Source organism: Equus quagga, chromosome 6, assembly GCF_021613505.1.
Source record: "Equus quagga isolate Etosha38 chromosome 6, UCLA_HA_Equagga_1.0, whole genome shotgun sequence".
NCBI classification, from domain to species: domain Eukaryota; kingdom Metazoa; phylum Chordata; class Mammalia; order Perissodactyla; family Equidae; genus Equus; species Equus quagga.
The window spans coordinates 111,939,385-111,964,618 of NC_060272.1; positions in this window are offsets into that span (position 1 = coordinate 111,939,385).

Sequence of the window (25,234 nt, forward strand, 5' to 3'; positions counted from 1 at the left end):
GGTGAGTACGATGAAGTGTATTCAGGAATTGATAAACAGTAATGTACGGCCAGAATTACACAATGTTATAAACCATTATAATCCCAATAAAATTACTTGGAAAAAAAAAGACATACTAACATCTTTCTTTTGTTTCACTTTATTAGCAGATTTCTTCAAGATAGTCTCCAGCAGCATTCAAAACAAATTATAATTGCACGAGTTAAAAGTAGCAACATTTCATGTGGTTGTAAGGAGACGTTTTTCAAAGATTCTCCTTTGAATGTAGGGTCATGATAATTGTTTAGAGTGATATATTATGGCAAGAGATAAAGGGAATGGAATCTAAATGTTAAAGAATTTGATAGTAAGTGTACTAGTACTTAAAAGTCATACTTAAAATCAGAGTTTTAAGTCCATGGTGAGTATATATACACAGTGACTATATATACATGGTATGTTTTTAGGTTTGGAATTCATCCTCTGATTTCAGAAAGTTGGAATCTTTCTGTAGTTGGAATCTACAGTTCTTTGCAGTATTTTTGTCCTTTTCTTTATTCTTTTAAATATTGATGAAAAGTTGAATTCTCATGATGTCTGGACCTCTCATTAAGATTTTCCAGTAGAGTGTATGTTCTTTTTCAAAACTTGATAAATTAATTGCATAGAGCTACTTCAGTGGCTGAAAAAGTCCTGTTTGTTTTAGAAGCACAAAAATAGATTATATTTCAAATATTTTGTTTGAGTTAAAGGCTTACATTGGAGCATTCAAAGTGAATAACTGATGGCAACATCATGGTCATACCCAGGGATCTTATGAAGAATAACAGATTAACATAAGATGAAAACAGTATGTACTATACTTATTAAGTTATGAGGCCATCATGTATTGTAATTAAATATTAAGGGCAGGCAAAATAGGGCATCTAAATCAAAATGGCCATAAATAAAGCTTAATAGTATCGCTTTCCCTTTTTCCTCTCTCTTAGGCATTATGAGAGCCGTTATTATATTTTTAGTTAACTGTTCAGAACTATTATTCCCACAACAGCAATACTGTCCATAAATGAGTCTCTGTGGCAATGACGTATCATAGAAATCTTCATTCACCATTTGAAAAGGAGAGGTTGAAAATGAAATATGTCAAAAATATAACCCATCAGCAGTCAGAGAGGGGGGAGTCTCAATGAGGATGCTCCCCTTATGCTCTCCCTCTGTCGCCTCCCTTACAAAGGACAGGAGGATCACAAAGTGATGAAAAACATGACACAAGCCTATGTAGTAGAACTAGGAATAAGCGAAAGCATTTGGACACCTATTGTCACTGAGTGGCCTATGTCTACAAGTGGTAAACGGGCACTGTTGGAGGAATTTATGTGCTAACTAGTCATTGCTATATTTCCCTTCAAAAACTAAAACAAATACACTGTTAGAAACAAATAAAAGGGTAAGAGATGCTACTATTTTTGCAGTATTACTTGGTAGCATGCTGCTTCTGCTTTCCTAATAATAACTTTTTAACATAATGTGAATAATTATAAAAACAGTCTCACCCTATCCAAAATAGTAGGATTCTTGCATTACAGCTCTTTAACCTCTCATTCCAAGTTAAAATGCAAAGACAAAGTCATTTCTTCACTTTCTTTAGCTTAATAAAGGTCAAAATAGAACAGCTATACAGGGTTCTTATTTTTACATGAAACTCCATACCATACAAAATAATATAAAAACAAACACTTTGATAAGAATTTCAGGGCTCATGCTATAAATAAGCAGCTCCAGGAACCAATGATAATTTTCTACCAATTTTAATATTAGTAAATATAAAATGGCTGCTGAGCTTGCTGGCAGCCTACAGTCAGCTCATTAGAGTTATCCATATGTTTGCTTTATAAAAGAATTAAGGAAATATTAAAGTGCTAAATAAAGGAAAATCCAATTTTGTTTTATTTCCAGTCTTGTATATACTTCATAACACATTAGAAGAATATTTTCTTCTTGCATTCTTTCTCAAACTCACTAGAACATTCTCGCTTTGTTCAACATTACAATAATATTATTTGGCTAAATATACAACAAAACACACACACACACACACAGAGAGAAAATCTCATCTGTAATGTGCTGCTTTGCTCTCTAAGTATTGAAGTATGTCCCTTAGATTACGATTCCTTATAGAGGTTTTCACTCATTTAATAGCCAATTACATCATGCTCAAACTAAACTTGTTTTAAGCAAAATGCTAATCATCTCCGGATTCTGTTGTTTTTCCATAAGTGAAAACTCAAATTTTTTTACTCTGTTGAGATGTTCATCATTTACATTTTCCTTCTCATTACAGAACTTTAAAATGAGCCACACTTCACAGCTCAAAGTGTGGAAGATGTCATTAAACTAGCTGTCTAATCAAGAAGGTGTAAAAAATTTAATTAAACTAATAGCAGGCTGACTCAATTATTCTAAAATATATTAAAACACATGCTGTACATGTGATTACAATCATAATTCATATACAATTTTTATTTACTTTTTTGCTCTTCTTATTAAGTTGTGCTATTTCTTTGCAGATATATAGTACATACATATTCAACTATATATATGTACATATACACATGTGCACATACAAATATAAATATATACACACAATTATAAATACCACTATATACAAAATATAAACATTCGTATATGGAACTTTCCAGAGTTTGCATTTTTATAACAGAAAATAATGCAACACTAGGCCAATACTTAAGAGATCACTGCATATATCTTCCCTTTCATGTGCATATTGCTTTCTATATTTTAGCTTCTCATTACTGCTAAAATAAGGTAATCTTACTTTTTTTTAGATGATAAAATTCATCTTTACCAAGAGCACTAAATAAAACTCCAAGATTAAGGTAATCAATTCTTATTTCATGTGTGACCTCACTACTCAGAGATATTTTATTTTTCCCTTTTGAAGCCCTTACTCTTTCTCTATCAATTGCCTTGCTTGCTTGCACTTATTTTCTTCAAAAGCCTGAGTCTTCAAAGGACTTGTGTGTATAATTCTGTGTAATTTTACTAAGAAGACTGTGGTTTTCACTGAAAGGAGATGTCTTAGGAGTTTTCCCACAAAAATTAGGCAGCGTTGCTTTGTTTTAAAGCCATCAGTTTATATCCACCTTTCTTCCAGATGTCTTAGAGGTGCGTTCTTAGTTAAGAAGGAGGCTGGATAAATACCCAGAAATGTAATCGCTGAATCATATGGTATTTTTATTTTTAATTTTTTGAGAAATCTCCATGCTGTTTTCCATAGTGATTGTACCTGTTTCATTCTCAACAGCAGTGTGTGAGGATTCCCCTTTTTCCACATCCTGTCCAACACTTGTTATTTCTTATCTTTTTAATAATCCAAAGAATATGAAAACACTAACTCAAAAGCTATGTACCTTAAGTTCACTGCAGCATTATTCACAATACCTAAGACTTGGAGCAACCCAAGTGCCCATCAACGGATGAATGGATAAAGAAGATGTAGTATACATATATAATGGAATACTACTCAACAATAAAAAAGATGAAATCATGCCATTTGCAGCAACATGGATAGACCTTGGGGGTATTATACTAAACAAAGTAAGTCAGACAGAGAAAGATAAGTACCGTATGATTTCACTCATATGTAGAAGACAAATGAACAAACACATAGATAAGGGGAACAGATTGGTGGTTACCAGAGGGGAGGGGAGTGGGAGGAGGACAAAAGGGGTAAAGGAGTACATATTTATGGTGATAGAAACCAGACTTTTGGTGGTGAACAGGACGCAGTCTATACAGAAGCTGAAATATAATAATGTACATTGGAAATATACACAATGTTATAAACCAACGTGACCTCAATAAAATAATTTTTTTTAAAAAATCTAAAGAAAGAAAACCAGTAAGAAGGGCCTAAAAAAAAAACCAAAAAGGAGGAGGCTAGATGAGATATCAGTTTAGTTTGATACTGACAAAGGGAGACATCAGGTAATGTGCATCAATGAAAGCAAGGGCCAGCTTTTCACACATTAACAATGCTCTCTCTGCATCTACCAAAGTAGATTTTAGTTTTCTCAGAGGCAGAGAAGTAAACTTAAAATTACTCTTGGTTTTGGGATATTGGTCTGAACAATACTATGGTATAGGGCATAAGCATCACCCAAACTTCTAGTGTGCTTACATGTTCATAGGATGCACACTGGCAAAGGAGGAATGTCAGTGCTCCTGACAATTTCAAGTTCATAAATTTCAGAGCTAAGTATATTTCTCAAACATTTTTCAGATAGCAAAAACATCCAAGACCCCCTAGAAATTGATAATTTCTTATCAATAGTGAGAAAATTAAATAATTCTAAAAAAGAAGTCTATGCAAAGGTTTGTATTACTGATGAAAAGAGACATTTTGGGGTCTCATTTTTCCTTTAATTTATTACATTGTTACACATCATTTATTTGTGAAGCATTTAAAAAATCGAATCGGTAAGTCAATCTATGTTTTAAATAACAACGTCTTCTCTGACAGCAGCAATGGTATATAAAAGCTAGCAGCCATGCTTTTGGCTAGCATTCACACTGCCATTTTAGCAAATGTCTAGATTTCTTCCAAATAAATAAAATGTAGAGGTTCACATCACTATGAAACTTATGCCTTGCTAAATATGACTATGACACATTTGCTAAGAAAAATAACACTTTATTATGCCTCTAAGAGACTTAATTGCTAAGGTCACATCCAAATTTTGGTGTAGAGGGAGCAAGACCTATTCCAGTGGCTGTTGGCTCTTGCCTGCATTTCTGAGCAATCTTCAGACTACTTAGGAAGCATTATTCCAGATGGCTGATTGGCAGATGACAGCAACTCTACCCATCACAGCATATGGTCCACTGATGGTTGACAACTGTCATTCAGACAAAATTCACTAGAGCCATCTGCCAATCATAAAACACTCACTAAAATGGGGAATCAAAGACTGAATTGACATGTACTGCCTGTCCTGATCAGATACTAAATAATAGTCACTTTCACTAGAAAGCACCCCTTGGATATAGCAAAACAAAACCCCACTGAGGTGGAAAAAGTTTGCTAAAATCTTTTGGGAGAAGTGATTGACCACTAAAAATACCATCAAATTCCATACGCATTATTCTATTCCTTTTAAAAAAAATTTTCAGGCTATTTTAGTGGCATAAATTTTATGAAAAAATGGAGTTTAAGAGCATATTTTAACTTAGGTATATTCTTTCAATACCCTTACATCCATTTTCCACAATTACAAGCATGGTTGTAAAAGTGTTTTAAAATACTTTAGTTAAATAATAAGATTAAATAAATACAAATTTAAGCTTCATTTAAGATTTTATGTTGAAGAATTTCTTTTTAATGCCTTAGTAGCACGGTTAGCTCTTAACAGATAAATCTTTAAAAGCCAACCTTTTTTAAATTAATAAGCTACAACCTCAGGATAAAGTATTTTCTAAAAGTGTCACATATTCCTAACAGCTATTTTTAATTTCAATGCTTCTGACAGCTATGCTTACTTTATGTTTTAGAGAGTATTTGAGAGTAAGAAATCTTTGTGTGGAAGAAGCCTTGAAGATTCAACCTTCTTAAGATCTCAAACTTGTCATGCCAAATATAGGCTCAGAGATTTTATTTTTAACAAACTAGCATTAAATGCTCAACATAAAGGGTCAAAATAAGTCAGGAGCAAAAATCCGTGTGGCTGAACATCTTTTATTAAAATCTATGGCTCATTTTACTAGGACTACAGGACATTATAAATGAATGGTAGTATTTGAGAGGGAGAGAAACATGTGATAATACCAGGGTGCTTAGATAACTGCATTCCTCTTGATTTGAGGAAATGCAGCCTGGTACATGTGTAAGAGTATAGGATCTGCAGTCAGATAGACTCAGCCTTGCCAAGTCTAGGTGTGGCATTAGACAACTTCCTTAAAATTCCCAAGTCCTTAGTTATCAAATAAAGATGATAATAGTACCTATCTCACAGGGTTGAATAAGGGCTATAATAAATCTTTAATAAGTGCTAGATACTATCATCAAATTAATTATCATCATAGCCATCTCTAGGGTTTAAATTTTTCTAGAAATAGAATGCTTCTATTTAATTTTATACAATTTGTATCAATAAAAATAATGCTTAAATTGATATAGTACTTTACAGTTTATAAATTTTTTTAATACAGTTTATTAATTTGTCCTCAAACCTCTAGGAAGTGAGTAGAGCATTGTTCCCCTTTCTCAAATGAGGAAATTCAGAGTCAGACTGGTGAAAACATTTGACTAAATTCAGAGTTTTTCAGTGGTTGAATTATTTTACATATATGTGTACGTATGTTTCTATCTCTCTCTCTGAGAGAGATATATATTACATATATATAATCTCTCTCTATATATATAAGTATATACATACATAAGTATATACAACAATATAACATGTACAACTATTTGTTACATCAGAAAATAAATGAACAAATTTTACTTAAAATATAAGCTGCAAATGCTTATGATTCAGAAGGCATTTTTTACTTTTTAGAAGGTGCATATCTCCATATTTAAAATTAAGATAGTGAATATAACGTAATATTTGATTTAGCCTTTTATATTTATAAAACATTTCTGTGAAACAAAGCTGTATGAGAGAATGATTATATTCATCACAATCAGAATAATGTTAATAAATTATGTCTGGGTGCTCTAAAAATAAATAATTGATATGTATTTACAGAACTTTAGTATTAATAAATATTAGTATTGGTAAAAGCTGAGAAAGGTAAACTCCTTATAATGTAATTTTCTTTTTAATTATTTTCGTAATTATTAGTGTATGATAGGCGAAAGTAGGATTCTTTTCAAGAAGCTATCCTATCGTCTCCTTATCCTTGATATTAATTGGAAGTTGACAAAACTTGATGATGAAGAAAAGTTGAAAAAGTTTTGATTATGTGGGAATACCTTAAGCTTTTGAAAGCTTACCAAAATTAATATATAAACACAGACATATATATTTCTATAAATACATAAATAAGAACTTAACCGCTCCATGCCACCTAGGTATTTCCCAGATTAAACTAACTATAAGTATATACAAAACTACAAGTGAGTATTTAAAATAATAGACAATGCAAGAATTTCTCAATTCCATTAACACAAGCCTCTCAAGGGGGCTCTAAAAATCTCCTTTAATTGATTCTCTTCTCTCTTTTTAACTTAGTATCCTAAATTTCATCAGTTCACAGTCACTGTTTGAAAAGTTTCTTTCCAATTTCAACTTCTCAACTAATTTATCCTACTGTTCTTCTTTCTCCTCCAATCTTTCACCAAATGCTGTCTTCTCCAGCCCATTTCATATTCTTTTTTCCCTCTCCATCCCAACTGCTTCTTAGTTCAGAACCGGACTTAGAAAACCGTGACTCACCCAAGTCTTCCAATTTTCCAGTCCACTTTCCATAACGCTATTCAAATGACTTCTTTACTTCAAAGCTGATAATTTTATTACACTGATAAAACACCAGTGTCCCTCTCCACCCACCGTTATCTCCAGAATGACGTTAAAATGTTTTATAATGGCATAAGAGGCTCTTCTGATTTTTCATTCACCTTCTATGCTGCAGGACCACCCTCCTAGACACTCCTATCACCCATGTGTGTCCTTTCTATATGAATGCTAAAACTAAATAAATTACTCAAATTTCCTGAGATGCCAGGCTGATTTCATACCTCTTTACTTTTGCTCCTGGTGCCTGACATGTCTTCTTTACTAAAAGTGACTCCTCCTCCTTTTCATCTACCATCACATCAGCCTTCCATTGAGAACACTTGTTTGCCTTTCTTGTCAGGTCCACGCATAAGTCCATCTTTGGACACTGTATTCAGTATTGTGATATTTCAAAGTGTGCAGAGACAATTTTCATATATTTTCGTTCCTTTCTTCAGAGAAGATGTTATTTGGTCAAAATCCATCATGAAAACTCATCTGAAGGCCCATACAGAGACCTGTTTATTTCCCTTTACTTTTCCCTACTTCTGTACATATAAGTTTATATACACAGGCTCTACATTTATATTTATAAGGGAAATCTCCGTTTGTGAGGGGGTCTCCCGTTGTGTACCAGGAAAAGGAGGATGACTAAATCTCTAGAAACTCTTATCCGTGGAGAAGGCATGGACTTAAATCTGCATAACAACCTTACCCTTGCTTACTGTGCTTTTGCTGATGACCTTCCAAAATTGGCCTCCCCCCTCCAACTTCTTCTTTTGTCTCTAGCTGGAGGTGGTATTTAAGATGGTAGCTAGAGCCATTTCTGGGATTTACTGAGTTTTCTTGGTATCCCCTATGTATATAGGAGGTATACACGTTATTAAACTCATTTTTGGTTTTCTCCTGTTAATCTGTCTTTTATTACAGGGAGCGTCTCAGCCAGGAAACTAGAAGGGTAGAGAGAAAACTAGTTTTCCTCCCCTACACCTCATCCTTTAATTCCATGTAGGACTGTTCTTCACATTTCAACTATGGAGATTTCAACATTATTACTGTGATTCTGTCACCTAGGAAAGAAAATGCTCTCATGTCATCTATCTAACAATATCACATATCCGTCTGTTGGATGTTACCACAAAAAAATGCTTGTCATCTAATTTGGAGGGTGTGTCTCTCAGATTTAAAGGCCATATGGAGTATCTGAAATTAATGGAGAAGGAAGACAAATCAGAAGGAAAGCACTTGAAAGTAGAATCTGATTGCTTGACTATTTGGAAATAGATAAAAATGATGGAAGGAAATAAAACATTATAAGTAAAAAGGTGATAATTTTATAATTATTTTAGTGTCCAAAACTAAAAGTTGACTTCCACGATCTATAATTAGGAGATGACAGGCAATGTTAGTAACAACATTCATATTAAAGAATGCCTTTAACATCATGGATATTTCAAACCCCATTCAGGAAGTTTAAGAAAAACTATTTTTAGAATAGATAAAATAATCTACGGGTTATTTTAAACTCACAATTGATCAAAATAGTGTGTTTTAATCGACTGCATACTTATTTGGAATGTCATTGGCAATGTCATAAATTAATTAAATCCCCCCAAAATTGTGTTCTTAACTCGAAAGATACCTGTGCTAGTTCAGAAATTTAAGAACACAATTAACATGCAAATTTTAATCTCAAGAATGCATTTTAAATGTCAAGTCAGAGAAGAGACATCTTGTAGCCCTTAACTACAGCACATAGCCCACAAAAATGTTTGCAATGATGCGAGAGCGCAATTACTTATTTTATTTCAAATTTAATTGACTGTTTCTGTACTTAATTAAACATCTAATGTAGGGTTGGGATGTAATATTAAGGAAAATTGTTTTGAAATATCATTAGATAACTCTTTGCATATTGATTTCAAAATGTGTAAATTACATGAATAAAACTTGTGTATTCCAGCTATTGTGATTCTCTATTATGATACACAGCAAATTAATACGATATTTTAGTAAGGATCTCTTAGTAGCTAGTCTTCAATATATCTAAAATCGTTAAAATAACCTTATGCATCTCTCAATCTCCAATATAAAGTTAACAAAAATGTGTATTATTTCAAAATGAAAATGCACCTCAAGGCACTTTTTAAACCAGGAAGCATGGTGAAAATGTATTACATGACACCATCTAGACAACAGAAATTCAGTTCTGCTCTTCAATTAATAACTAAAATTAATAGTCAACTTTTAGAGAATAAGTTAAATGTTCTAAATTGGAGAATAATGATCACTGGTTTTCTTAACTGTCTGTTTTACAATTATCTTAGCAATTTAAATATTTAAGGATTTAAGAGAAAGGTGTCAGACATTCTTGCTCTTAGAAAAGGATGACCCTTTTTATTTGCTTATGCTGTTAGGCATTATCTATTATAACATGTCCTCATTCAGAGTAAATGCTAACACAATCGTAACAAAGCCTTGCTTAAAATGTTTGTTTGTAATTGCAGGAGGTAAGTAACTGTTATTTCAAATAGAAACAACACTTTCTCCCATGGTTGCTAATGGTGAAGAAGATTTTTTTTTTTTTGCATGTAATTTATTTTGAAAGAATGTATTTTTTGTTCTGTACAACCTGAACTACATTACACACTGTCGTAGTCTGGCTTTTTTCCATATTTGTGAATCTTGTAAATCTGACGACATTATGATTCCTAGTAAGCCTGGTGCTGGCCCTTGCACTTGTTTAGTGCACCTTAATATTTGGACTCCATCTTTGAGCCTTTGAGGGCTGCACAAACCCTCCGCTTCCCTTCAAATACTGGACGGGGAGCAGGGGTTTGAGAAGGGAAAAAGAATCAGAGAGCAAATATAAAACTGCAAAGTGTTTATTTTTCAATTCTATTGAGATCTAAAATGAGGTTATTTTTGAAGGGGAGTTTTGCTCATTATTTCCTACAGTAGATACCTTTTTGCTTCAAGGATCCAAGGAAGCCAACGCAAGCTGGCAATATTTGAAGCTAAACTTCAAAAGTACAATCTATGGAAATTGAAAAAGGAGAATGATTGGGCCCTCAACTGTAGCCAATGCTAACAATGCAAAGGAACAGGATCCTGCAGGAAATCCATATCTTCCATAAAGTGCTGTCTTTAAAACATTGCAATAAGGCATCCTAATAGTACTTTACACAACTCCTACAGCAAGTTGAGTTTCTCAAAGCATCTTCACACTCATTTTCACAACTGACTAGTATCTTTAATTTTCCAGAAAGAAACAGGACAAGTGAAGTGACTTGCCCATGGTCTTATGAGTAATGATGGACAGAGCCATGTTTTCAATCCAAATTTGCCCTATTCTTGCTGCTTTGTTCTTTTTGCTATATCAAGTTGCTCATCATTGCATTAGAACTCTATTCTAAATCATTCCTTTAAATTATTCTTATTTATTTATATTCTACTTTGTTTATTCCAAAAAATACGTGAAGATGCTTAAAGAAATGCCTACAGTATGTAGGAAAAAAAGAAAGGATAACATCTGGAACATAAATGGATTAATATTCATACATATAATATGTTCTATTATTTTATATAATTATTTCACAAGGGTTATATATTTTGGCTCTCACATACTTAATAGTCAAAAAAAAGGAGAAGATGAGTTCTAAAATTCAACCTACTTAAACAAATCAAGCGTTCAGAGTGACTTTGCTTTTTTGTGGCTTAAAGTCCATATAGAAATAGTACATGATTTTGGCTTTCTTTTCCACTTGTTCAGAACTTTAAAATTAGGGCCGGCCCCGTGGCCGAGTGGTTAAGTTTATGCACTCTGCTGCGGTGGCCCAGGATTTCGCTGGTTCAGATCCTAGGCGCGGACATGGCACCGCTTGTCAGGCCACGTTGAGGCAGTGTCCCATATGCCACAACTAGAAGGACCTGTAACTAAGACATACAACTATGTACCAGGGGGGATTTGGGGAGACAAAGCAGAAAAAAAAAAAAAAAGATTGGCCACAATTGTTAGCTCAGGTGCCAATCTTAAAAAAAAAAAAAGAACTTTAAAATTATCTGTATTTGTATATGCATACAAATATGCAATACAGAGAGAATAAACAATTTCTGGATTATCTACCTTCTAAGATAATGAAAGGAGTATATGTGAAATAAAACAGGCTTGAAAAGTCACTTACCATCACTGTGACCATTTGCCAAGTTTCTAAGAAGAAAAGCACTTTCAATAAACTGCTTTTTTAGGACACATAGGAAGATGATAATATGCTGAAAGAAGGAATGTAATGTTTTTCTTGAAAAGACAGAGCTATGGTCCAGATGCAGAATTAATTCTTCTCTGATTTTCTGTCTCTCTCTCTATATATATACAGACATATACATATAGAAATATATATGAATGTGTATTTACATGTGTATACACACATATATATATGACATACATAAGTTGTTTTCAGTGTTGTCACATATTAAATATTAACAGAAAGGAAAAGGGTGCTCTTCTGCCACTCTTAACTATCAATGGCCTTTCATTCAAAGTTCATATCACATTTTGTGCAACAATGTATAAGACAGGAATTAATATGCACCATTTTGGAAATAGATTAAATCGTTAGGAATTAGTTTTCAACAGATTTTGTCCTCTTACATATCAAGAATTAATTAATTCTTATTGCAATCTCACCCACTGCCTGAAATGACTAATCAATTTTTTAAAATAATCAGATTGTTTAAAAACTTTATTCCTCATTTATCTCTAGTGTTTTCTGTTTTCTTCAGCTGAATCTCTGTCAAAAATACTAACACACAGGTTTTCTGTCCATGAGCTTGTTGAGTGCTCAAGAATGTCATGTAGCAATGGAGAACGATCACCCCAGGCTTAGTTCAGGTTGGTCTTGAAAATAAAGTTTAAGAGCCAATATACTCAGGGAACTAAACATATACTAAATGTGGGTGCAAGATGTCCACTTATATGCGCCAAATTGTCAGTTAAGTTCCAACGCGTAGGCTGAGCTTAATTTGGTAGTCATTCTGGAAGCAGTTTTTTAACTGAGATAAGTTGATATGCAATAACCACTCCTTCAGTACAGAAACTCAACTTTGTTTTGTAATTTCCTGTATTTCCCTGAAAACTGATAAACTTCCAGAACCCATCATCCCCATAGACTTGCTTTCTTTCATCATCAGTGATCCTTACAGCACTTTCCAAAATTTGAAATACACTTTGAAATCCACATTTCAATCATAGGTAGTCAATCTCGTTTTAGAGAGAGCATTTTTAGAAGTAAGTTCATTTAAAAAATAATGTAAACTCAAGTGATTTGAAAACATACATTAAAAAAAAAAGCCTGCACTCAGATCTTTGTAACAGCTTTATTCACAATTGCCAAAACTGGGAAGCAACCAAGTATCCTCCAGTAGGTGAATGGATAAATACACTGTGGTATATCCAAACAACAGAATGTTAGTTAGTGCTAAAATGAACTATCAACACATGAAAGAACATAGAGGAAACTTAAATGCATATTACTAAGTGATAGGAGCCAACCTTGAAGGCTATATGCTGTATGAGTCCAAATATGTGAAATTCCAGAAAAGGTAAAATTATGGAAACAGTAAAAATATCAGTGGTAGCCAGGAGTTAGTGGGGAGAGAGAGATGAATAAGCAAAGCACAGAAGATTTTTAGGGCAGTGAAACTACTCTGTGTGACACCATAATGGTGGATGCATGTCATTATATATTTGTTCACACCCTTAGAATATACAACACCAAGAGTGAATCCTTAGGTAAACTATGGACTCTGAGTAATAATGTCGTGTCAATGTAGGTTCATCACTTGTAACAAATGTGCCACTCTGGTGAGAGATGTTAATAATGGAGGATGCTTTGCATGTGATGTAGCTACACATGGGGATATATGGGAAGTCTCTGCGCCTTTCGTTCAATTTTGCCATGAACCTAAAATCACTCTAAAAAGAAGAAAGAAAAAAGAAAAAGTCTGTCATTCTGAAAACAAAACAAAACAAACAAAAACAATGTGAGCCAAAAAATCAGCAATGGATCAGATTCAAAGATTTTGCATAAATTAGACTGAATAAATAAATATATTCAGAGTAATTCCAAATTGATAGCTCTTCTGAATTTCCAGATACTATTTAAGGTGTTGCCAATTAAATCTGATCAGCACTAATATAGTATTTCCAGTCTGATTTTCAGATCATGTAGCACAAAATCAGCATGGAACTTCTAATCCAAAAATTAACACAGCTGGGTATCAGAAGTTACATCATGGATACTAGATTATGTGCGAATAATGTTTGATTCTTCTTCAGGGTTTGAGATTTTCCTTTAAGGTTTGAGGGTTATTTCGCTGAATGTAATAAATATTTGTATGTCTCTGTTTAGATCTACTTTTCGCTACCTATTACTAAGCACATGTATAATGAAAGGCATTGTGCCAGACAGTAGTTATAGTCAAAGAAAGTGGCATAGTTTCTTTCCTCAAAAAATTCCACGTATTAAGTAAATTACTCCATTTTTATTTTACCAGGTAAATATGTATACATATATGATATTATTCCTATTTTATTAATGATAAAACCAAGATTCAGAAAAATATGATTATCTAAAGCAGCATATTTATTAAGTGCTAGGGCCAAGACTCAGCAAAGGGATTCCATTCTTTAAGTCATTCTTTTCCTTTTTCATCTTGCTTTTATGGTTCATTTGTAATTCATTTAACAATCACCAAGCTCCTATATTGTGGTAGACACCACTGTAGGCATCAAGGAAACTAATGGCCCTCAGAGGCAGACTCCAACCTCAAGGAATTTATGGGTCTTTGGACCCCAAGTCAACGTCTTTTCCAGGTTTTCTGGCAACCGGTTGATTTGACATTCCTTTAAGACAACAGTTCTTATTTGTTTTTCTTTGTTTACCAATTATTGTTTCTATTTATTTACTAATTCCTATTTCAGCAATATATGTGGATCTCTTTGAAGATCTCCATATTCACAGTTTAGCAGGGTAGTTGGCATATTGGGAGAGACAAAATAAATGCCTTTGGAATCTTTCTACTATAAAGTTTATTAATTCAGAGTCTCCTTACATTAGATAACAGAGATTGTCAGCATGTGTAGGAAACGTTTTATCTACTCTCTGAGGATTTGGTGGATAGTTGTCAACTACCTCAAGGCCACAGTCCCTCTAACTGAGCTAGAAGAGAGGGTATGAGAGAGGCCATGGTAGAATGTGAGAATAATAACCCCAATGAGACACATTTCTCTGTATCCATGACTTTTGTAATCCTTTCCATCCTAGACTCTAGGTTTGAACATATAGACCAATTGACTTGGTTACTAAATGGGACATTAACAAATATGACACAGCACAGTTTTGAAAAGTGCTCGCCTGTTGGAGTGCACTCTCTCTTGATGCTGGGGACTCCTCTGCCACCCAACTCAAATTGTCAACTCACAGCATGTTGTAAGCCATTTTGTTTACTTCACACCAACAGACAACTGATACAGATGCTTTGATCCAAGCTCAGCATGTTTTGTGGCAGTAACATGTTTGAGTGCTTCCCCTGGGAAGATTTTTCATGACCCAGCTAGGGAGAAACAGCACGCCCCAAGCATCATCACTGCTCTCTAAGTCTAGGGCAGCTAGCAACTGGTATTTTGGTTTGGTCAGCCGTGAACAAACAAATAGGATACCTTACATCTAGATTACTTTCTTTAAATTACATTTTATTCAAGGAAGAAGAACTAGCATAAAAAAGACGTAAACATAAAATTGTCAATATTGAAGTCACACTGAAATATTCACAATGCAGTGGGCTTCGACATATATTTAAGGGTGAAGAATAGAATGAGAAACTCCCTGAACTCAGTGCTTTCACTATCTAGTTAGACACAAACCAACTGTGACCAGGAGCAAAATCAAATGTCAGATGTTTTCGTGCAAACTATAAACTGAATTTGAAAAAAGAACAAAATAACCACAAAACAAACAAAAGGGAAATAAAAAAGACACGAACTCTTAGAAAAAAATTTGCCACAATTATTTTCTATTTTCTCTTCTGCTCCTTCTCCTTTCCCCCTCTCCTTTTATTTTCTCTGCCATGATGTGGAAGAGACACAGAGAGCAGGTGAAGGAGGTGGTGGTGGACATCAACACTTTTTTTCACAAATAATGTTTCTTGCTTGCTACATGTATTTACAATGTACTGTTTATTTGTAATCTATCAATCTACAAATTGGATTGAAAATTTCCAAGTGCTTATCTGTTATTTTGTGTGTGTGTCTAAAGAGTTTCAGCATAAAATTAGAAAGATAATATAACAGTTTCAAATATAAATTTTAGGTCTACTAAGTTAAATATCCTAATCAAGCTTTTACAGAAATGGTGGAAAATCCACTACTATTACTTTAAGAACAATAAAAATAAGTACCCTTTGGTGACATAATAAATATATTTTTTACTAGAATAACTAATATTTATTAAACTAAACTTGAGTAACTAATGACTGTAGACAACTATAACAAATATTTTTTGGTTTATAGCATCAGGTGTTCCCTTAAATAGCAAGTTAAGACAATATTTCCCAAGATGGTGCGAGTTTTATTTTTGTTGTCAATTGAGTTAGGTTTCAAAGTTACGGCTATGAATTTTTAAAGAGAACCTCTTCAAAATATAATTTGTTATAAAATATACAGTATGGCCATATAAATCATGTCAGTATAGATATGAAAACTCGAGAGAAATATTTTAAGCAACAGCTGGAAACTTGCTGGTAATTCATGTATAGAGACAGAGTGCTCTGGAGAACTGAACGAAAAGAAATAGATAAGAAAAAAGGAGAAAAAACTGGAGAAGAGACATGGAGAAAGGTAGGACAAGATAGTAGCAGAGGGGCTAGTGAGAAGGGGCTAAAATTCAAAGAGTAAATTCATTAATGATGGTGGCAGAGCAAACTGCAAAGCAATAGGCAATGAGAAATCAAGGTTGGGTAAGCTTTTTCACCACAAAGGCCAACAATATGAAAATGTAGCCAATTTTAATAGATTATCTTTCTGGGGAGGGGACAGTTTCTGAAAGAAAAAGAAATATTAAGGTTGCAGAAGAACAGAAATCCTGCCTCGATCCATTTGCCTTAACCCCAATCCCCAGTGCCGTGAGTTGCTCCAAATGTAGTACTAATTCAGAACTAGAAGGTTCCTGAAAGATGGAATCGAGGTTCCTAGAGATGAAACCACTGAGTCCTGAATCACTATGTTACACATTTAGTACCTCCATTTTGATAAAAATCTTTTTTTAATTCTTAATTTCAAAGAAAGAGCAAAAACATTTCAAAGAATGGAAAATGTGCATGTGTCCTCAGCTTTCTAAAACCATAATCTAGTTCAGGACTTCATCATTTTCAACCCAGAGTTTTGCCTTCTTGTCCTTCAATTTTGCTCACCAGTTGTTCATCATCCACAATCCCGCAACAGTGATGGATTTAAATGAAAGTTTCCCGTATCTTTTATCTTACTATCATTCCATTGTTTTCCACTCATAAAAGTCCATATAGAACGTAGGGCAAAAGGCCCTACTGATTTGATCTCTGATTACCTCTGGGTTAGTACTATGAGACCAGCATAATCTCCCTCTTTTCTCTCATATGCATCAGGCAGTCTAGCCACCTTGAATATTTTGAATTTTCTTAGGAGTGCCAGGTTTTCTGAGGTTACTTTTCAAATGAAGTGTCTTCCTTTCAGAATGCTTTTTATTTCTTTGCCATCCAACAGACTTATTACACTTATATTTCAAGTCCCAGTTTAAATGTTGACAAATAAAAATGGCAAGCAATAGGATATATTGGAGTATATGAGGAAGCCATTTGGTATAAACCTAATTCGGCCTGACTTTTTTTTTTCCTCCAAAAGGGCCTGACTGGCTAATGAGCACGCATTGCATATCTGCTTAGACATTTCCTATGGCCAGAACAAAGACCCTTGAGATACAGATGCAACTTCCCCCCGACATTAGCATTTTTCTTTAGGCTAGGAACTGATTGCTGCACTCACCTCCCAGCTCACCTGTGACCACCCAGCTGGAGTCAACAGACTGCCACCCTGCTGTGTTCACAGAGACAGAAGACCTACCTGCTATTTCCATCAATCACTGTGCCTACAGAGCAGTCTCGCGACTATTGTAAAAGGGACATTTCAATCCTATGTGAAACATCCTCTTTGAGGGTATATAACCACCCTTATACCCCCACTTCTTTGGAGTGCTCTGTTCCTTTGTGGAAAGACTCTCCCGGGTTATAATCCTCAGATTTAAGCTCAGAATAAACTCACCCAAATTTTCATTTATAGATTGGATATGGATTATTTTCGTCGACAATGTCATAATTTCTCTGGAAACCTTCCAATCCTTTTCAAAGAAGCATTCCTTCCTTTGTGTTCCCATCACACTTTGACTTATCCTTATTATCAGGCTCATCACTTCGCTATAATCATCAATTTGTGAGTTCATACTTCCACTTAACTACCAGTCAATGAATGGCAGTGACAATACGCTAAAAATCTTTGCAATACCAGTCCATATCTGCCACATACAACAGGTAGTTAATAAATCAGGAGGTATAAATATATGTGGTTTGAGTCAAATAAATTCAAAGCAAATAAATATATTAGTAACATAAGTCTTTAATATATATAAAGAAGTATTCTCTAATTTGTTTAATGTTTGCATATGCATTGCCATATCTATTAGCCAATTACAGTCATAGGCTATCAGTTGGCAAGGCTAAGTCTGTCTTTTGACACAGGACAAATTGTATACAATGATTGAAAACAAGTGGAGGAAAAAGTTGAAAAATTGAAAAAAGGTCAATTTTTTATTTTAGTATAGGTTAAATACATATGTTTGAGGAACTAATGCAATCACCAAGTATAGCTGATTCTCTGATAGAATTCTAAAAAAATCCAGTTCTTGAGCTTAGTCAAATCCAGTTGATTTCAGTTAGTGTCCTCAGCTAAAATACCTTGAATTCAGAGTCATGTATTGACTATTGAGTAAATGCAACCAGAAATGTTTCTTTAATCTCTGTTTCTATCAAGATTTAATTATTCTTTGGCAAAGTCTTTTGTTATGAGATCAAACCCAAGATCAAGGAGAAAGCATATTAAACAGAGTCAAAGAGATTTTCTCTAGCTTTGTAAATTTTGACCTGTTCTTGAGAATTTAATTTGATTCGTTCCAAAGCTACAGAATTTATAAATCTGAAGGATAAGCTAATGTTACCAGTGGTTTGACATATAAGGATAAATTTAGTCTGGTCTTGGTTTTCAAGAAGGCATAAGGAAGGAGTAATCCAACAAATGCTGAAAGATGACTCTAAAAACATAGAAGGTTAGCAAAGGATCTCAGATTTACTCGTGTTTTCCCGCCAAATAGGTAAAATGGGATAGAAAGGGTTCATAGAGAAGGGAAGTGGGTAGCAAACAGTCAGAGAAATGAGATCAGTGGCATTGCTGAATTCTTGTAAAAAGTATCATTTTACTTTAAATTTTGTAGATGAAAAGTAAATTTAAAAGGGGAATAAGAAAGTGAATATAAGTAAGCCTTTGCTTCTACTTGTAAAACAATTATTAAATATTGTTTACAACAATAAGCAGTTAAAATTGGTAGTGTTATGGTCTTTACTTGCTGAGAAAAAGAGATATACTAATTATTAGAATATAGTACACAGAGTGACATCCAAATTTTTTATTATATTTTTTGTACAACTGATAAATTAGCCTATCTCAATAAGCATTATGCGATTGCCATATGTGCTAGAAATGAATGTATACACACAGATCTGTCTTGATGTTCTTATAAGAAGCATCAGGTAAAAAAAAAAAGAAGAACATGATAACTATGTAAGGTGATGGATATGTTTTAAAAACATAAAAAGAATGAGAGTAATATTGGTACTTTCACCATAGGGTTATTATTAGGATTAAATAATTTAACATATGTAATGTATTTAAAACAATGTTTAGTGACAATATCTAGCACTTAGTAAATGTTGACTTCTTACTGTCAAAAAAAAAAAAAGAAATTGTCTCATCTGGAAGCAGGAGACTGGAACTTATGACTTCAGGTGTCCATTCAGCTAAATTTTGTGATATTAGTTCCACTATATGGATGCTTTTGTGTTTCTATAGGGTAAAGTCAAAGTAAGCATTCCATCTTTATGAGGAGAAACTGTATCTTGGCTCTCAATTTACCAGCATACTAATAAAAAAATAAACATCAGATAGAATTTTCTCCTTTAGCACACAATTCTACCTTTAAGATAACTAGAAAACGGACAGAGAAATAGAAGTCTGCCGTCCAATGTGAGCAATTTAAGAAAGGAAAAATAAAAGCTGTCCTGGATGATATTTGTGTTTTTTATTAGAGATGTAGTCCTGTGTTCATGTGGACTGATGGAAATAAAGTTAGTCCACAATAAAATGTTCATGGTAAGCCTATCTATTCTTAGAATCCAGTCACATATGACAAAAAATTAATGAAACCTGCAGCATAATTTTTCTACCTTGTGGAACTATCTGATAAAGTAATGTCTGATGATAAATTGGGTTTATGGTGAGATGCTAGATTCAATCTATGGTAGTAAATCTTCCAAACTAACTTCTCTTAGCCCGCAAGCCAGGCTCAATGTAGTGTTCACCAACTGTCCCTTGAATCAAACCCAATTTGACATACTAGTATCCCTCGGTAAAATTTTCTTTTATATGAGGTCAGAAAGAGTTCACAATAATACTGAGAAAAGAAATATTCTGAGTAAGGTAATTGAAATTCCCTTTCAAACATATTCTGTTACCCCAATATACATCCAATTACACATTTAAGTTACATCACTTGATATTTCACGTATTTTTTCTTCTTTGCTTGGAATGCAAAAAGATATTCCCAAATCAAATAAGATTTATTACTGAAGAGCTTTTCAGTGAGGTGTACTTGCTGTTCCCTTAGGATTTTGCCTCAATATCAGTGACCATTAGTTGCTAAATACAGTGCTATTTCATAAAGTGCCTGAATTCAGAATATGGAAATTAAAAAAAAAAAAGCTTGGAAGTTAGAACTACATAGAGCTATTTACCACAAGTTCATATGCATAATATTTCCACAACCTCTTATGAGAAATTCTAGAATTTTCTTTTCATCAATTCACTTGCTGGTAACTCCTGTACATTGCTTTACTCCATTTATATTAATAGGCAACACCGAGTCCTGATTGTGGCTTTCTTTAAACTAGTTACTCAAAATTCTCATTCCTGGGGCCAGCCCCATGGCTGAGTGGTTAAGTTCGTGCGCTCCACTTCGGCAGCCCAGGGTTTCGCTGGTTCCAATCCTGGGCGCAGACATGTCACCACTCATCAAGCCATGCTGAGGCGGCGTCCCACATAGCACAGCCAGAGGGACTCACAACTAAAATATGCAACAATGTGCTGGGGGGCTTTGGGGAAAAGAAGAAGAACAAAAGAGGATTGGCAACAGATTTTAGCTCAGGTGCCAATCTTTAAGGAAAAAAATAATTCACATTCCTGCCAAGTTCAGATTATATAAATTGAATTCAAGGGTCAAAGATTATCCAGTCACCACTTAACCCAACATGCTTATATTTCTGTCTTAGCTGCCAGAATACTTAGAAACCCAATAAGAAGCAAGGGAGGTCATCCGTTCATGTAGGTGCTTGGTATCACCTACTCCAACTCCTTAGTTTAATGACCTCTGTTCTGTTTTATTCTAAAATACATTATTTTCTGTGAGATTTAATTTATATGCAATTTAGATGTTTTCAAAGAGAGAAGATATAAATTTTACATAATAAAATAAAGATATCTAATGACTCACAAAGGGGAATATGGTCTATTTGAATCATACATAGTCCCATAATGGTAAGTAGATTAAAAAACCTTTATAGATATAAATATTAAAAATATATAGTCAGAATTATTCAACTCATCCAAGCTCACATTAATGATTAATTGATTTTTGTTAACTTTCTTTACACAGACATTTTAGGACTCATCATATTATTGCTTTAAATCCAGCAATGAAGGAAACATGGTAGCATCTATAGAATGAATATTTTACTAGAGACAAGATATGCATTGACTAGCTCAATTGTATGGAACATAGAAAAAGATTAATGCTAAAGTTTGTTTTAGAAGGTAATGAAGTGCCCTACGATTCCATGAAAAACAACAACAAAGACAAAACAAAAGAAAACCTAAAAGAAACTTTCAATTACAATACAGTAAAGTGTAATAAAACTGTATTGTGATTTTGGAAGCCCTATGCTTAGACAATCTTTCTAAGTAAAAATTTTTTGTTTCAAATCAACCAATTTTTCTTTAAATACATATTTTCCCTATATTAAAAATCAACTAAGGGAAAGCCACTTCGCTCATATAAATTATAACACAGTAGGAGAAATTGCGTATGTATCTAGATGAACAAAATGAAAGGCAGAAAATACAAATTTTCTTAAGACAAGTGCAAAACATCTGCTACCGGCCTGGAGAAGCGAAAAGTGGAGTTCAATTGAGAAGATCTCTAAAGGGTAAAGGCATTCAGGATTTCCAAAGTTACAGATAAGTTAAGTGCCTTGATAAGGTATTTCTTGGAAAGAAAAGAAACAAAAGGGAGAGAGAGAGTGGAAAAGCATCAGAAACCAAGACATTCTTATGGTTGGAGCAGGGATTAATTATAGGGAAGCAATAATAGCTAAGCCCACGGAGATAAATTACAGGCAGATCACAGAAGGCCTTGTCAACTGAGAAAGAGAATGTCTCTGAGTTGCAATTGTTTGTTTTGAAGAACTTGAGAGGAACATTACTGGAGCCCTAAACTACTGCTATGGAACCGAAATGGAAAGAAAGAAATACGTTCGAAAAATATATATAAGATCTATCCATAATGGACTTACTAACCAATGAAAAGTGGAGTAGAAGAGAACAGTTGAAGTATATTTAGAATTTGGTTTGTGACTGGAGAAACAATGGTGCCATTAAGATAGAGAGAGTGAGTCAGGGGCAAGGGCTGGCTTGAGAGCAGGGGTTGAAGAGATGAGTACGATTTAGGAAGCACTAACACAACAGTCAAACAAAAATTCCATGGCTAAAGATGAGTACAGATACCAGAAGCAAAAGCTTAAAATCAAGACAAGATGAGGAGTGTGAGGGCGGGAAAACAAGTGAGGTCTACTTTCCGGAATTTTAGTGCTAAAGAAAATAAGAACAAAAAGAGGATCCTTCAAATCGGCAACAGGGTCTTAATTTGCCTGATTGCTTCTTATTTTGATTTAGGAGCTATAACAAGCGCCTTTATTCCAAAGTGAAAATGGCCCAATAGGGAGTGTAATATCAAAGATTCAATAAAAATGATTAAGAACACAATGTCCAGAGGGTGAGGTATCCAAATTTAAGCCAACAAGGTAAGATTTTAGAAAAAGAAAAGTCCTTTGTCCTGCTTTGAAATGGAGAGAGGAGAAAGGATGTGAAGACACACAGATAGTCGGGGATGGAAGCGAAGGAAGTTAAGAATCACTTTTGACAGCTTTGACCTCATAATGTGGCAGATTGTGTCATCTTTCAAATGTGTTGGGGGAAAGAGGTGCAGCAGGAGACAAATTTTTGAAGAAAGTACAAAGGGTCTGGAATTGCAGCCCTGTGGAATGTTCAAGAGAGTCAGAAAGAGACGAACAGAAGAACTATCGAGCGATAGTGCTGGTTTGGCTGTGCTTTTTATTAAAACAATTCCTTTGCTGTGACAACCATTACAGAGCTAAAAGATGAAGTATTTTGAAATTGTCCTCTTTTGGTGGGACCTGATATACTTCCCAAAGACTTCACAAAAATCAAATAGTGTAGTAAAAATACTATACTCTAGATTAAAAAAAAATCATAAAAGTGTTCTTTTCAAACTGAGGAGGAAGACATCACTAAATAAAACATGCCCTAAGTGTGTCTAAGTGGAGTTGTTAGACATTTTGTGTACATGGCAGGAAGCCACTGCACTTGACGTTTGATTTATTTGCAAGAAAACCTGCTGCCCTAATCACCCTTAAACCTCAGGAGACTTGTGCATAGCAAAGAGATAAATTGTTTCAATATTATGTGTGTTTAAAAGGAAACTCTGGGAATCCATGAAGAGAGTGATTACTTTGAAAAGAACCACAAAAAGGTTTTTAGAAATCATGGGGCTAATGTTTCTGCCATAACATACCGCTATAATTATATACTTCCATGTATATAGAACATGGGGAGAAATCTACATATGCACAAGCAAAGACATGTTTACAGAGCTCTTCATACACTCACAAAGAGTGTTAAGTAAGAAGGTTTGTCCAACTATCCTCTGGTAAATCTAAGCACTTCAGAAAAATATAATAATCATCTGGCCTGTACATGGGTGTTGAGAATTAGTGGTTCAGGGAGAAAATTCCTACTAATTTTCATCCCATATATCCTGTCAGGGCAATTCCTTCAGTGGAAGCAGCATTTAGGAATGTCTCCTTTGCAGATTTCCTCATGCCCAGTAAGGTATTTGATCTTCACTGGCAGACAAAAAAGAGGAGGTCCATCTGAGTTTGTGTGGCAATACAATTTAGTACTCTGGCTAGCAGATTTAGCTGTCTCTAGGTGAGCACACGGGATGCAGAGAAATAACTGCTGTGGAAATTAATGAGAAAACTCTCTCTAAGTTAGGCCAACACATTCTCTGTCAGATCCTGCGGGCTCATCAACCTTCGTCAAAGGTTCCTTTAGGCACACATATACTACCTCTCAGCGTTTCACATGCCTACACCGCTGTCTGAACATTCTGGCTTCTATGGGGCTTTGGGGAAACTTGTATTTCTGCCATAAGGTATGGTTTTTACTAGTATTTTCTGAAATCTAATCCTTCTTCATACCAAATTATCTTCCACCTTTCCCACCTTTATTTTCTAGACTTCCACATTTCATGGTTTGGAGCCTTGAGAAGCAACAATATAACTAATCTCATAACATACAGTTACTTGTTTTTATCTCTTAAGGACAGAGAGGAATACAGAAAAGTACAGGCAGGAGGGCAGGACTGGGAACCAGGAGAGCTCCATACCAGGAAGGTATGTGACCAGAGCTTTTGACCTACCTTCCAGAATTCACTTTCTCACTCTTCAAGTGAGAAGGTTGGACCTGATATTCTCTAACTATCCTTTCCTGTTCTGTTATTTTATGTAAAGCAGAATAAGTGACATGCTGGTTCACATATAAGACAATGGAAAAGGCCAGCTGGGCTGTTCAGACTTCACATTAACGGGGAAACTTAAGATCAAGCACAAGTTGTGTTCTGAGAATGGTAAGAATGCTCACACTGTATAGCGGTTTCAGAGATTGGCACACATAGTCCTCATGATAACTTACAAGTAAATAAGAATGTTTTTATATACGTGTGTGTGTGTGTCTGCATTCTCTCTCTATATATACATAACACATATAATGTGTGTATATATAAATGTGAGTGTGTGTATATATCCTATTTTTTCCCAAAGATGAGGAAACAGAGGCCAAAATATTTTAACTCAGTTGGGGGTAGGGCTACAAATTCAAGTCTTTTTTGACTCCTATGACAGCATTAATTCTACTGCATTACTCTGCTGTAACAAAATGCTATGGAGAAATTCCTGACTTAAAGTCT